At 39.6% G+C, this 13234-nt stretch overlaps 1 protein-coding gene across 1 annotated transcript in view; it reads left to right on the top strand.

The window, feature by feature from the left end:
* The window catches only part of LOC117372641 (leucine-rich repeat and immunoglobulin-like domain-containing nogo receptor-interacting protein 1), a 246341-nt gene that overhangs the window by 12683 nt on the left and 220424 nt on the right, over positions 1–13234 (top strand). The gene's annotated exons all lie outside the window — the stretch shown is intronic.

Genomic DNA, 13234 nt, shown 5'->3' with positions numbered 1-13234 from the left:
TTAATCCTGGTTTAGTCCAGGTCTAGTCCTGATTTAGTCTTGATTTAGTCCTGAATTAGTCCTGATTTAGTCCTAGTTTAGTCCTGATTTAGTCCTGATTTAGTCCTGATTTAGTCCTGATTTAGTTCTGATTTAGTCCTGATTTAGTCCTGGTTTAGTCCTGATTTAGTCCTGGTTTAGTCCTGATTTAGTCCTGATTTAGTCCTGATTTAGTTCTGATTTAGTCCTGATTTAGTCCTGGTTTAGTCCTGATTTAGACCTCATTTAGTTCTGGTTTAGCCTAGTGCTGATGCCCAGAGTCAGGAGTCACACGCAATGTCCACGTTTCAGTTTTATGTAGTTAAAAATATAATAAATAAAATTGTCTGATTGTCTTGTCATGAACATATGTCCTGTGCATTTGACTCATCCATTTGTAGAACTTCTGACCATTCAAATGCTATAATTAGTTTGAATTGTTAATCTCTATGGCAAAGGTCTTGTGATTTGTTACTTGAAACCAGTGTCTGGAAAATGATGTGTTGTTTACATGATCAGGACTGAAAAAACGTGTCATCTAATTGTGTTAATATTAAATTGGAAACATCACACTAATTAGTTTGCTACATTAGGCCGATAATGAACCTTTTTTTTCCACGTATTTGAGCAAAACGTGTCTTGTCTCAGTACAGATATATTGTATAGGAACCTCTTGGGATCAAAATAAGTCTGCTGCAATGTCCCCATCTAATTATAAAGTGATTTATTGTCTGTTACTCATGAAGTACACGTGAGTGTCTTGCCTAAGGACACAACAACAACATCGACATCAGTGGGCGCTGGAATCGTATCGTCAACTTGTGCGTCGGTAAATCTGACCGCTCGGAAAATGATGTATATGTCGAGAGCGGGATTCGAACTGCCGACCTTCGACTCAGCGGACAAACATTCTACCAACTACACTATGAAGTTTTGATGTTTTATTTTTCTTTTTTTTCCATTATCATCATTACGACTTACACTTTGACTGTTTCAAATTCCATATTTCCCTCACTTTTGTATATCCACGCTCGCTTGTAAGTATGTACTCCACGTTGTAAATGTATAGAAGTTTGCAAAAAATAAAAACATAAATGCTAATAAACTCATCATGGTGAATAATTAGGATGTTCTGAATGCTTAACGTAACTGAGGAGTAACTCTGGATCACTGCAAACTGTTTAAAATGAACTAGCTCTATTTTTCACATTATTAAAACAGTAAAAATCAGGTCCAGCACCTTAAACCGAACCCCCCTCTAACGATAGTATAGTGAGAGAAAGTGTTTTTGTCTGTGAGCTGTTGCCGGCCTCGTTCTGTGACGCTCTGCTCCTTCGTGCGTTTCTTTAATTACATCAAAGCAGACACAGTGAAAGCCTAATTGAACACATCGACTTCCACTTTGGTGCGTGTGAAGCCTGTTATTTACATCCCAAAAAGCGGCATTCATTAAAGGGACTCATCAGCTCTGTGTCACCAGGGGAATGAGATTTTCACAATAAAAGCATTTAGCTGAAAACTTATAAACAAAAGGAGCCACGGGGGTTTGTCACATTTGAGTTATACTGTTCATCTAACCTTCAAAAAGTGAATATGAAAGGCATTGGGGAATGAGTTCTTTCACAATAAAAGTATTAAAGTGAAACATATAAACGGAGCAGCAGGAGGTTGTCAAGTATATGTTTAAGTTATAGTATTCATATAAACTTCAAATAACGAATGTGAAAGACATTAGGGGATATGTTTTTCACAATAAAAGCATTAAAGGGAAATGTAAAAAGAAGATCAGTGGGAGTTTGTCACATGTACGTTTGAGTTATATTATTCATATAACCTCCAAATAGAGAATATGCAAGACTTTTGGGAATGAATTTTTCACAATAAAAGCAAGAAAGAATATGAAAGACATTGGGGACTGAGTTTTTCACAATAAAAGCAGAAAAGTGAAACGTTGAAAAGAGCAGTGGGAATCTGTCACATGTACATTTGAATTATACGTTTCATTTAGCCTTCAAACAGCGAATATGCAAGACTTCTAGGAATTAGTTTTTCACAATAAAAGTTTAAAAGTGAAACGTAAAAAAAGAGCAGTGGGAGTTTGTCACATGTACGTTTGAGTTATATTATTCATATAACCTTCAAATAGAGAATATGAAAGACATTGGGGACAGAGTTTTTCACAATAAAAGCTTAAAAGTGAAACAAAAAGAGAGTAGGTATGTTTGAGTTATTCTGTTCATCTCACCTTCAAACAGTGAATATGCAAGACTTTTGGGGAATGAGTTTTTCACAATAAAAGAATTTAGCTAAAGCTTATAAACAATATTTCTGTTATAATATTCCTATTACCATCAAATAGTGAAGATAAGACATTCGGGAATTAGGTTTTTCACAATAAAAGCATTAAAGTGAAAAGTAAGAAAACAGTGGGAGTTTGTCACATGTATATTTGAGTTATATTATTCATCTAACTGTCGTAACAGCTAGTGCGGGTGCGGACCAAGGAGTGCAGACTTGGGGCAGATTTACAGTGTTTATTTACAAAATGGTGAAATTCAGTTTTTAACAGTTCATTTAACACACACAGGGAGCAGGGAGCGGGAGGCAGACCAGACAGGCGTAGTGCAGAGCAGGAACGGGAAAACCAGGACCGGAACAAGGACAGGATCAGGCTGAGACCAGGGATGTCCAGAGCGGGCACGGAGACAGCCAGGGCCGGAGCACGACGAGACCAGGGACAGGGCCAGGGAAGACCCAGCAGGAGTAATCCAGAGAGCGGGAGGCAGGGCGGGAGACGGGAAGCAAGCCGGAGACCAAGACGGGACAGGAGGCAAGGCAGAAGGGTGGACTGTACCGGAGCTGGAGCGCAGAGGCAGGAGCAGGAACGAGCGAGAGCAGGAATCTGGAAGATGGCAAAAATCCAATGATAACAGGCAGACAGGTAACAAAATGCAAAAACTAAGCTGGAGCATTCACGTTGACACGCAGACGGTCTGGCGTCGAGTGTCTTCTGCCGAGCCCTCAAATACTTTGCAGCAGGTGGAGGTAATTGCGCTGATGCGCTCCAGGTGTGCGCGGGAGGAGTCAGGAACTCCGCCCAGCTCCAAGTAGACAGGTAGGGGAGGGGGAGAGAACACAGGGAGACAGAAAATGCAGGCCCCATGACACTAACCTTCAAAGAGTGAATATGAATGACATTAGGAATGAGTTTTTCACAATAAAAACTTTAAAGTGAAACATAAACAAAGGCAGCAGAAACGGTTTCTCACTTATACATTTGAGTTATATTATTCGCATAACATTCAAATAGTGACTATACACGACATAGGGGAATGAGGTTTTCCACAATAAAAGCATTAAAATGAAACGTGGATACACAAAAAGAGCAGTGGGAGTTTGTTACATGTACATTTGAGTTATACTGTTCATCTCATCTTCAAACACTGAATATGCACTTTAGGGAATGAGTTTTCACAATAAAAGCATTTACCTCAAACATGAGAAAAAGAAGCAGCGGGAGTTTGTCACATCTTTGTAAATTTACATTTATTCATAGCACAGATGCGGAGTAACCTTCAAATAGTGAAAATGAAAGACGTCGACACACTTTTTGCAAACGACACGCGCAATGTGACGTCTGACTGGTAAAAAGTTCAGACTAATACTCAGAAGTGACAGGGAACAGTCTTTAATCAGTAAACCACGCACACCCATTGAGATAACTACCTGCTGGTCTCCGTGGAGATGATATGGCTTTGCTAAGAATGTTACGCAATATCATTAAACGTGTCTATGCAACTAAATCTGAAAATACAAGTTTCTGTGTCAAAAAATACTTAACCGCAGATCTAACTTGTAACCTGTTTGTCTCCTTGGAGATAGAAGGATTGTCCTGATACTAAAATTTCAAACTCGAAGGAATAGATTTGATACTTAATACAATTACGATACTATGACGATAATAAAAAACAAAACAACAAAAAAAAACACTTTCTTTAGTCAAAAAGAACGTGATTTTCAACATTATATCATAGTACTTTCTTTATATCTTTCTATAGTCGAAGATCTACAGTAACTTGTAACCTTTCTGTCGTACCGTACTGCAGAATATTCCAGGTGAAGCTATTAGCATCTCCATGGAGACAAGCAGGTGGCCCACAAAAGTTCCACAATGCACTTTTAATGTAAAATGATCTCAGTATTTTGGTTTCTGGCTGAAGACGACCCAATATTCATTCCTAAACACAACCTACAGCCTGAAACTAAGGTAAAAAAAGTGGACATGCAGATCACTTCCACAAAACAGTAACGTGAATAATAATACAACGTAAATACAGGCGTTTAATGCAACTCGAGATCAATGACCACGGTAATGTCGGTCCATCACTTCACGTTCCTCAAACCTCTTCAGAGTTTGTCAGTTCGCGTCTTCTCACCTCTGGTCCCAGCGTGAGCCTCTGAAGCTTCTGCCAATATCCACAATAACCAGGTCCATCACCAACTCCACGGGACGCCTGCTCCTCTAATACGGCCCTAATGTGTCGAGACAACTGGGATCCCCTCAGAGCGTGGGAGTGGTCAGTCACAGAGTCAAATATATGGAGCCATGAAAGAGGCTGGTGCTGATTTTTACTGTCAGAAAGTGTTGAAAATCAGGTACTAACTGACACTAAAACTAGTATCGAAACTAGATACGCATTTGAGCTGGTCACTACTTACTACCTAAAAAAAGTCACGTTCATAGGACAGAAATGAACCTTCTCCTGAACTATTTAGAATGATCTTGAGCTGTATCAGAATCACATAAACGATGAGACTACCTAGACGACTGAGTGATTACACAGATATAAGGCCACATGGTCGTATAAAAGAAAGTACTATGAAAGAAAGAGTAGTTTTAATCATCATTTTGGTATTGGAATCCATATTGAGTATCAAGTCTATTCCTTAGTTTTGTATTGTGACTGCTACTACAACTACTACTATGTAATGATATTTTAGTTATAATATTTCTAGGGAAAATACTTTAGTCTTGATGTTAAAAGTGCTGTACTAGTTCATTTTAAACAGTTTGCAGTGGTCCAAAGTTACTCCTCACTTACCTTATGCTTTGGGAGCATCCTAATTATTCACAACAATGAGTTTATAAGCTGTTTTCACAACTCCCAGACGCCAGAGCCGACACAGTAAAGCTAATAACAACTAGCCTGCTAACACATACTTCCTGATTACCGCGCAGCAATTACTATGCAGCACACATTGGACTTATTTTGACCTCAGGAGCTGCTTATACAATATAAATACGAGGGTAAAACCATTTTGTTCAAATACATGGGGGGTAAACCAGGGTACAGGACCTCGAACATAATTAATATACAGTAATGAATTTTGAATGTCAATTGGTGTCTATGCTGAATTACAAATCAAGCCTGTATTACTTTAACCTGGCCCAGAGCAGGTGCAATGCTGTAATTTGCAGCTACAATCCCATTCTGCTAAATATGTAATGGCACCTGCAGAATAATTATATGGAGGTAATTAACATCAATTCTAAATGGCAAAAAAATGAATCTGCATCTCGAGTCCATCCGCTGGTGTTATGCACAAATGTTTAGTCTCTGGAGCCATCTCCCGCAGTAGAGACAACAAGAAGAAGGTTTTAAAGTCTGCTAATGCGTCCAAACGAGGGGGTCTCAAACCGGGGTGCAGGTGCCGCCGTTTGTAAGTGAACATCTTCTTGTAGTAAAATGAAAATACTTCTCAGTTTACGGCGATGTTGTGACAATGCTAAAATTTCAAACTTGGTTTTAATACTAATGCCATACTGACAAACATTCCATGCAAAGAAAGCAATAACATGATGGTAAGAAGCTCAGACCCCCAATCTGAAATGTTACTTAGTGTACCTTTAAATAAACCTGGCTAACGTTGCTAATAGTGTTAGAAGAAGTATTCACTTTCAAAAAATCTCCTAAAGTACCGTTTTAAAAACGTACTTAAAAATAAAAAGTGAAAGTAATTCATGCAGACTTTGAGATCTAATAAAGCTTTAAATGTATCGATTTTAAAAAAGATTTTATTTCTGTATTTGTGTTTGCTCAAATTATGAACATCCCTTTTCTGCAAAAGCAAAACTTTTACTTTTCAGCCTAGTTCAAAAAATGTAATGGAGTAGAAAGTACAGATACATGCCCCCAATTGTAGTGAAGTCACTCAAGTAAAGAACAGATAACTAAAATTTGTACTTAAACGTAGTACTTTATCACTTTTACTTTGTTACGTTCCAGCACTGCTAATAGTTCACACATATTGTAAAACCCACAATTAACACATGGCTCCAGTGACATTAGTTATTACAGTGATCCAGGTACAAATCGTGGTTATCTCCAAAAGTAGCATCTTACACCCTCCCATACCCTCCCACACCTTCCCATGCCTTCCCACACCCATCCATACCTTCCCACACCCACCCATACCCACTCATACCCTTCCACACCCTTCTGCACCCTCCCATACCCTCCCACATCCCCCCCAACCGTTCCATACCCTCCCTCACCCTCCCATAACCTCTGATACCCTCTCATACCCTTCCACACCCCCATAACCTTCTCGTACCCTCCCACACCCTCCCATAACCTCTGATACCTTCCCATACCCTCCCATACACTCCCATAGAGCCAGTTTGAAAACAGTGCTGCATAAGAGATAATTATTGCATGAAAATACTTCTTACTTTGTTGTGGTGAGATCCAGGCAGTGCAGAGCGGTGGTCTATTACCGAGCCCCAGCTGGGTGAGGCCGTGCTGGGTCAGATGTGTTCCCATATCTGCCTCTTTCCAATCTTCTCCAGAGATGCACCTTGTTTAAGAGAGTACACATAGATAATAATGAGGGACATTGGACCAAAGCTCGATTGGCTCAGCGGGCGAGAGAGAAGACATGATTGAATAAAATGTAAAAGTATTTTTTTCTGTCTGCAAATGGAAATGGAAATAACTGAGTTTAGACATTTTTTTAAAAGTCAACTCAATTATCTGTCCGTTTTTTTCCACATCTTGGCCGAGTACAGATACATATATTTTTTAAGCAGCTCTTGAAACAAAATAAGTCCAATGTGTACTGCAAACAACGGGTGTTATTGTCCGAGAATCAGGAAGTGCACGTTAGCATGCTAGTTTTCGTTAGCTTTATCACGATGGCAAAGCTCCACTCCGGTGACTTATGAAAGTGCGAACTCATTGTGGTGAATAATTAGGATGCTCAGAATGTATAATATTAAAAAAAAAAGACACTCACAAAAGTACTTTAAATATTTTCCGTAGAAATACTGGCTGCTAAAATATCATTAGCAACAACGGCAGTAATTCTAATAGCACTTAGAAGTAGCCATAGACTCCAGCCAAAAGGAGTCACAGTTTTTCAATTGAAAGTGAATTGGAGCCAGAGTCGATGGAGCCGGAAGTGCGCCCATGCTCACTTCCTGTTTGGAACGTAGCGGCTAGCAGGTTAGCTATGTCCATTTATATAAACAGTTAAAGAGAACAACCAAAACGTGAAGAGGTTAATAGGATAGTGGTACGACCAGTTGCAATAATAGTTGTACTTGCGGAGTAATCACAGAAAAAGTATTTATCTCTATCACTAATGAAATCTGTAAACTCTGCTGCTTATAATGAAGTACTGGGAAATCTATGGGGGGGTTTGGCACTTGCTTGTCTCCATGGAGATGTTGCTACTTTGCCTGCATTGTTCCACAGTATGGCATTACACGTATATATATGCCCTCAGACTAAATTGCAGGAGCATACCTTTGATCTAGTTCCAAATCGAGTTCTGTGTAACTCTCTTCATCAGTATTCTCCTCTGCGCTCTCCTTTTGGACACTTTCCAATCTCAAACCATTCTCAGAGTTTTGTTACAAGTCGGTTTCTTTCAGTGAAATTCTGTCCAGGTTTAAGGCAGATGCCATTATAAAGCTGTTTGCTGTTTGGGTAATTTCTTTGACACAGCATCAACTACAAAAGAGTACAAAGCAAAACATTCAATATGGAAATAGATGGAAATAGATAGAGCATTTGTTCTGGTTTTTTGTCTTGAATTTAAATGAGAAAACCCTTATCCACATCTAAAAACTGCTGTGTCCTACCATAACAACAAAACTGTACAGTGTTTATTACTGTACAGTGGTGCATCATTTATTGTGGGGGTTACGTTGTAAAAATAACCCGAAATAGGTGAAATCTGCGAAATAGTCAGGCTTATTTTTAACAATTATTCTATATGTTTTGCAGCTGTAAAACCCCTCACCACACACTTTATACACTTTTCTCAGACAGGCATTAACATTTTCTCACATTTCTCTCTCAAAACTCAAACCTTCGTAGGTGCCTTTGTTGGTGCGGAACGTTTCATTGACATCAGGGAGAAAACTTGCAAACGTACAGCACTTCAGAGTCACACTGCGATCCAACATTTATGTAAATTTGGCTGAACACATTCTGTACTGTTCTGTACGTTCACGATTCCAAACTAGCATAGTGACTGTTATTATTACTTCACAGCTAGAAGCTCACGGGTTTGACTCCTGGAGGATTTCCTTCAGGCATCGTTGGGTCAAATGCTCCAGCTGAGGTACTCCTCACCAAAACTAGCTTAAGGGGTGACAGTAGCTCAGTGGGTATTTTTCATGACTGTTTGAGACCTGCTGAAAAGCCTGAGGGGTTTACTTTTATCCACTTGATAATTTGAGCAAACAAAAATATACAGATAAAAACAGCTAGAAAAAAAATATCGATTGTTTCCAAAATTCAGCACAAATCATCAAAAGCACCATGTTTGAAGCTTTATTAGACCTCAAAATGTGTGCAAAATACTTTTAGTGTGCAAAATACTTTTACTTTAAGTCAATTTTTTTCATGTAACTTTTACTTGAGTATTTTTTTGCCAGTATCTGCACTTTTACAAAATGAAACAAATTTGAGTACTTGGGCGACAGTAGCTCAGTTGAGTGTCCACGTTACGAAGGCTAGCGTTTTGACTCCCGCTCTCAACATAAACATCACTGGTCAGATCCACTGACCCACAGGTTGGCGGTGTGATTCCAGCTCCCACAGATGAATGCTGTCGTTGTGTCCTTGGGCAAGACACTTAACACCCCTCGCTCCCGGTGTCTGTGCGCACTAGTGTATGAATGTGTGTGAATGGGTGAGTAGTTTCTTGTTGTAAAGCGCTTTGTATGCCTTGAAGGTGGAAAAGCGCTATATAAAATTCTAACCATGACCATCTACTTCTTCCATGATCTTTTCTCGTAGTTGTCAGATGCAACTTTGAATACACAAAACACACAACACGCTGCATTATGCACTTGAAGCCCGCATCTAGAAATCCCTCACTGTCTTTACGATAGGCCATTAAGTTGTAAAGTGCATACATGTAATGACTTTGTGACCCATCGTTCCTTACAGGTTCCATAGCGCATCACTGTGGCGTGCTTGTGTTAATGGCGTTTGGCGTTTGTGAAGACGCGCAGCTGCTTAAGTGTTTTAGCGAGCTCTGTGTGTCACATGTAAGTACTCTCCCAGAATCACGGAAGAACTGTGCACGTCTCACCTTGTGCCTTCACCATCTGTCTACAGGAACCATACACCACAAGGACACCAGGATTATGACCTCGTGCTGATTAGACTTAACAAGTGCTGCCCCTGGTGGTGAAGTCAGGTCTTTAAAAGTCTATGGGTGAAATAATTAAGCAGGTGCAGCAATTTTACTAACATATTTTTTCTTGTTGGTTGAGCGATCAGATTTACTGAATCACATGTCCCACAGATGAATGCTGCCGGTGTGTCCTTGGGCAAGACACTTAACCCACCTCGCCCCCATTGTCTGTGTGCACGGGTGTATGAATGTGTGTGTGAATGGGTGAGTGGTTCATTGATGTAAGGTCTTTTGAGTGTGTTGAAGGTGGAAAAGTGCTGTATAAAAAGCTCAAAACTCTTTGCAGTGTCATGAAAAAAAAAAAAAAAAAAAAAGAGAACAGATCTGCAAACAACAATTATATAACAAATAAAAAAAATGTTATGGTGACTGAAGGCTTCTAGAAAGTGACAATTGTTCCATTTTGCCATTTTGATTGATCCATTATAGTGATAAAACAAACCAAAATTACCAAAAAAAAACCCCCACAAAAAATCAAGAAAAAAACAAAACAAAAACATATATAAACAAATATAAATAAATAAAAAATACAGATAACACAATACATAGAAAATTAACAATAAAACACCAAATTATTCTGGCTAGCTAGTGTTAAATACCAGGGACAAGAGGTGGATTTTCAGTCTAGTCTTAAACTGCGATAAAAAACATCTTCATGGAGACAAACAAACGTCATAAATACCGACTATAAATGTATTTCCGAAAAGATTGACACAAATTCAGTGCATCAACTCTTCCATTTTATATTTTTCAGTCCTTATTATGTATTATAAATGTCAAGTTCCAGTTACGCCCACACAAAAGCAGGAGCAGGACTAAAATATGTGCTTGTCAGAGCCTGATCTGGTTTGATCTCAGAAGCGAAGCAGTGCTGGGCCTGTTTAGTACTTGGATGGGAGATCACTTGGAATATGAGGTGCTACAGTGAGGCAGCAGTGTCCTTGGGCAAGACACTTCGCCCACCTCGCCTAATGTGAATGTTGTGTGTGAGTGATGATGGTCAGACGCAGCCTCGCTTCTGTCGGTCTACCCCAGGTATGTCCTACCAGAGGTGGGGACTTGCAAGGACTTGAGACTTGATTTGAAAAAATGGAGTAACACTTGGGATTCAGCATGGACTTGAACCCTGTGACTTGAGATGACTTGATGCTTCTTGTCTTACAGTGATATTGGGGCTATCACAATACATTCAAGTACAAGCTGCCTTACTCAGACACATTTTTGATGCAGCAGCTAAAACAGTGGATAAACCTCCGTCTGCCCCTTATTTGAGTGCACCCTGTCCCTTACTTGAGTGGGTTCTGGCCCTACAGACTTGACTTGCACATGTTTCTCTTTTTCCCACTGGGCTTTTTTGAGTTTTTCCTTGCAGAGAAGGTGGGTCTAAGCACGGGGGGCGCTCTGGGACAGTTCTTTATTTGCTTATTTTCTATTGATTAATATGCTTGTCTGTTTCTCTTTCATTTCTGATTTTCTAACTTTCTGTTGGTTAAATCAATTATCATATTCAGCCCTAAGAAGCAACTGCTATTTGGGCTTTACAAAAATAAATTGAATTGAAAACAGATGAAACTGCCGTGATCCTTTGCTCCATTTCAGCGCAGACGAAGTAACTGTTATTACATTTTTTAAATCTTAATTCTTTGGATAAATATTGTTCCATGAGATTTAGATAATGTTACATCCCTTTGCAGCTCTTACATTTGTTCCATGAATTTTTAATATTGTACAATTTAATTTAAAAAGCATCTACATTACAAAAATGTAAGCTGAATTCAGTACTTCGGTTTAAGGACTTCAAATGACTTGAGGCTCAAAACAGGAGGATTTGGGACCTGACATGGTCTTTGAAACCAAAGACGTGAGACTTACTGGAGACTTGCAAAACAACTCTCTTATTTTCTGCACAATAAGTTGCACTTTTTTTCATAGTTTGGCCAGGGGTGCGACTTATACTCAGATGTGATTTATATGTGAAATATGTGTTTTTTTCTTCATTATTATGCCATTTTTGGGTGGTACGACTTATACTCCAGTGTGACTTATACTCCAGTGCGACTTATACTCCAGTGTGACTTATACTCCAGTGCGACTTATACTCCAGTGTGACTTATACTCCAGTGCGACTTATACTCTGGAAAATACTTGGTCACAACTCTGTATCTTACACCTCTGAGTATGGAGTGAATGAACGCGCTGTAAATCGTCTTTGCGTGGCCCAAACAGCACTGTATAAATGAAATGCATTATTGTAAAATGTTTGAATTAAGATGGCGCCCCATGCAGAGCGGCCATGCACAGCTGCAGTTTGAGCCCAGCAGCTGTGAGGGGGGCAGGCAGGTGAGCACGGAGACCTTTGGAGCAGAGTGCTAAGTGGCTTTGGCACAGCAGCAGCGCGTGGAGAGCCCTGCCCAAGCCATTATAACGGGACACTGCCTGCAGCGCCAAGACAAAAGGCCACACTTGATTTTTAGGGTCGCAACTGGACCTATTCATGCGGCGCTTCTCCCTGTTTTATGGCGCCATTTTGAGGACGGTTGACCATTCAATTTTGTTTTTAATTGTTAATCGCTCTGGCAACCATCCTAACTGTCATCATCCTGAAAGCCATAGATAGAAAGCTGTTACCTTGAAAAAAAACATGCATTGTTACGGTTTGCAGGTTTGCATCTACGTAGATTTGACCCGTAACTTGCCCTGATAGTGACATTTGCACGTTTCCATGGAGATAGGTCAGACAAAGCATTGGCATTTCTGCTTAAAATGATAAAAAAGCAGACCATTTTATGGTAGTTTCCCCTCAACATTTACTCAACCAACATTGTTTTTTGGAGTAATTCATGCATGTTTTAGCGATATTTAATTGCTTATTTTCAAGATGCCACTTTGTACTGACTTTGTTCTCCAGTTTTAGTTTGTTAATCGGTGATATGCGCAGGATTTGGCAGCATCGCGTAGCCATTTTGGTACAAATGGAAAAAAAAAATCTATTGCTGGCTAGTGTGATCCGCAGCTATACGTCGGAGGTGCCAACTCTCCTCAGCTCCCATTGGACACAGCAGTTTTCTAACGCATAAGTCAGCGTACTTTTTCTTTTATTAAGTCGTTTTAGGTGAATATTGCGATTTAAAATGTGCAAATTATCCACAGGTGTCATAGATTATAACTATAGAGCGGACACAAGCACAATAGGTCTGCTTTAAAGCGAATCTATTTTGTATTATTGACTTGTTATGTGAAAAGCCACGATGAAGAGGTGAGGCTTATCCCTCTTGATAGTTATGAAGAGGAAGTCAATGCGTCTGTTTCTATCAGTAAGCATTTTTAGGTCAGTATTTCACTTTACAATGAACAAAGTGGAATGTAATGCCCCACTTATGTTACAGTTCAATATTAAGCACCAAATATGTCTCCTTTAAAACAGGCCCTTCTCTGCTTCGTCTGCGGTCACGGCCTTATTTAGATTCCGGTCTGATTAAGGAGGATGCCGTTACAATGAAGT

This window comes from Periophthalmus magnuspinnatus, chromosome 6, assembly GCF_009829125.3.
Source record: "Periophthalmus magnuspinnatus isolate fPerMag1 chromosome 6, fPerMag1.2.pri, whole genome shotgun sequence".
NCBI classification, from domain to species: Eukaryota; Metazoa; Chordata; class Actinopteri; order Gobiiformes; family Gobiidae; genus Periophthalmus; species Periophthalmus magnuspinnatus.
Note: the sequence above shows the minus strand (reverse complement) of the source record. Positions and strands in the feature narration are given on the sequence as shown.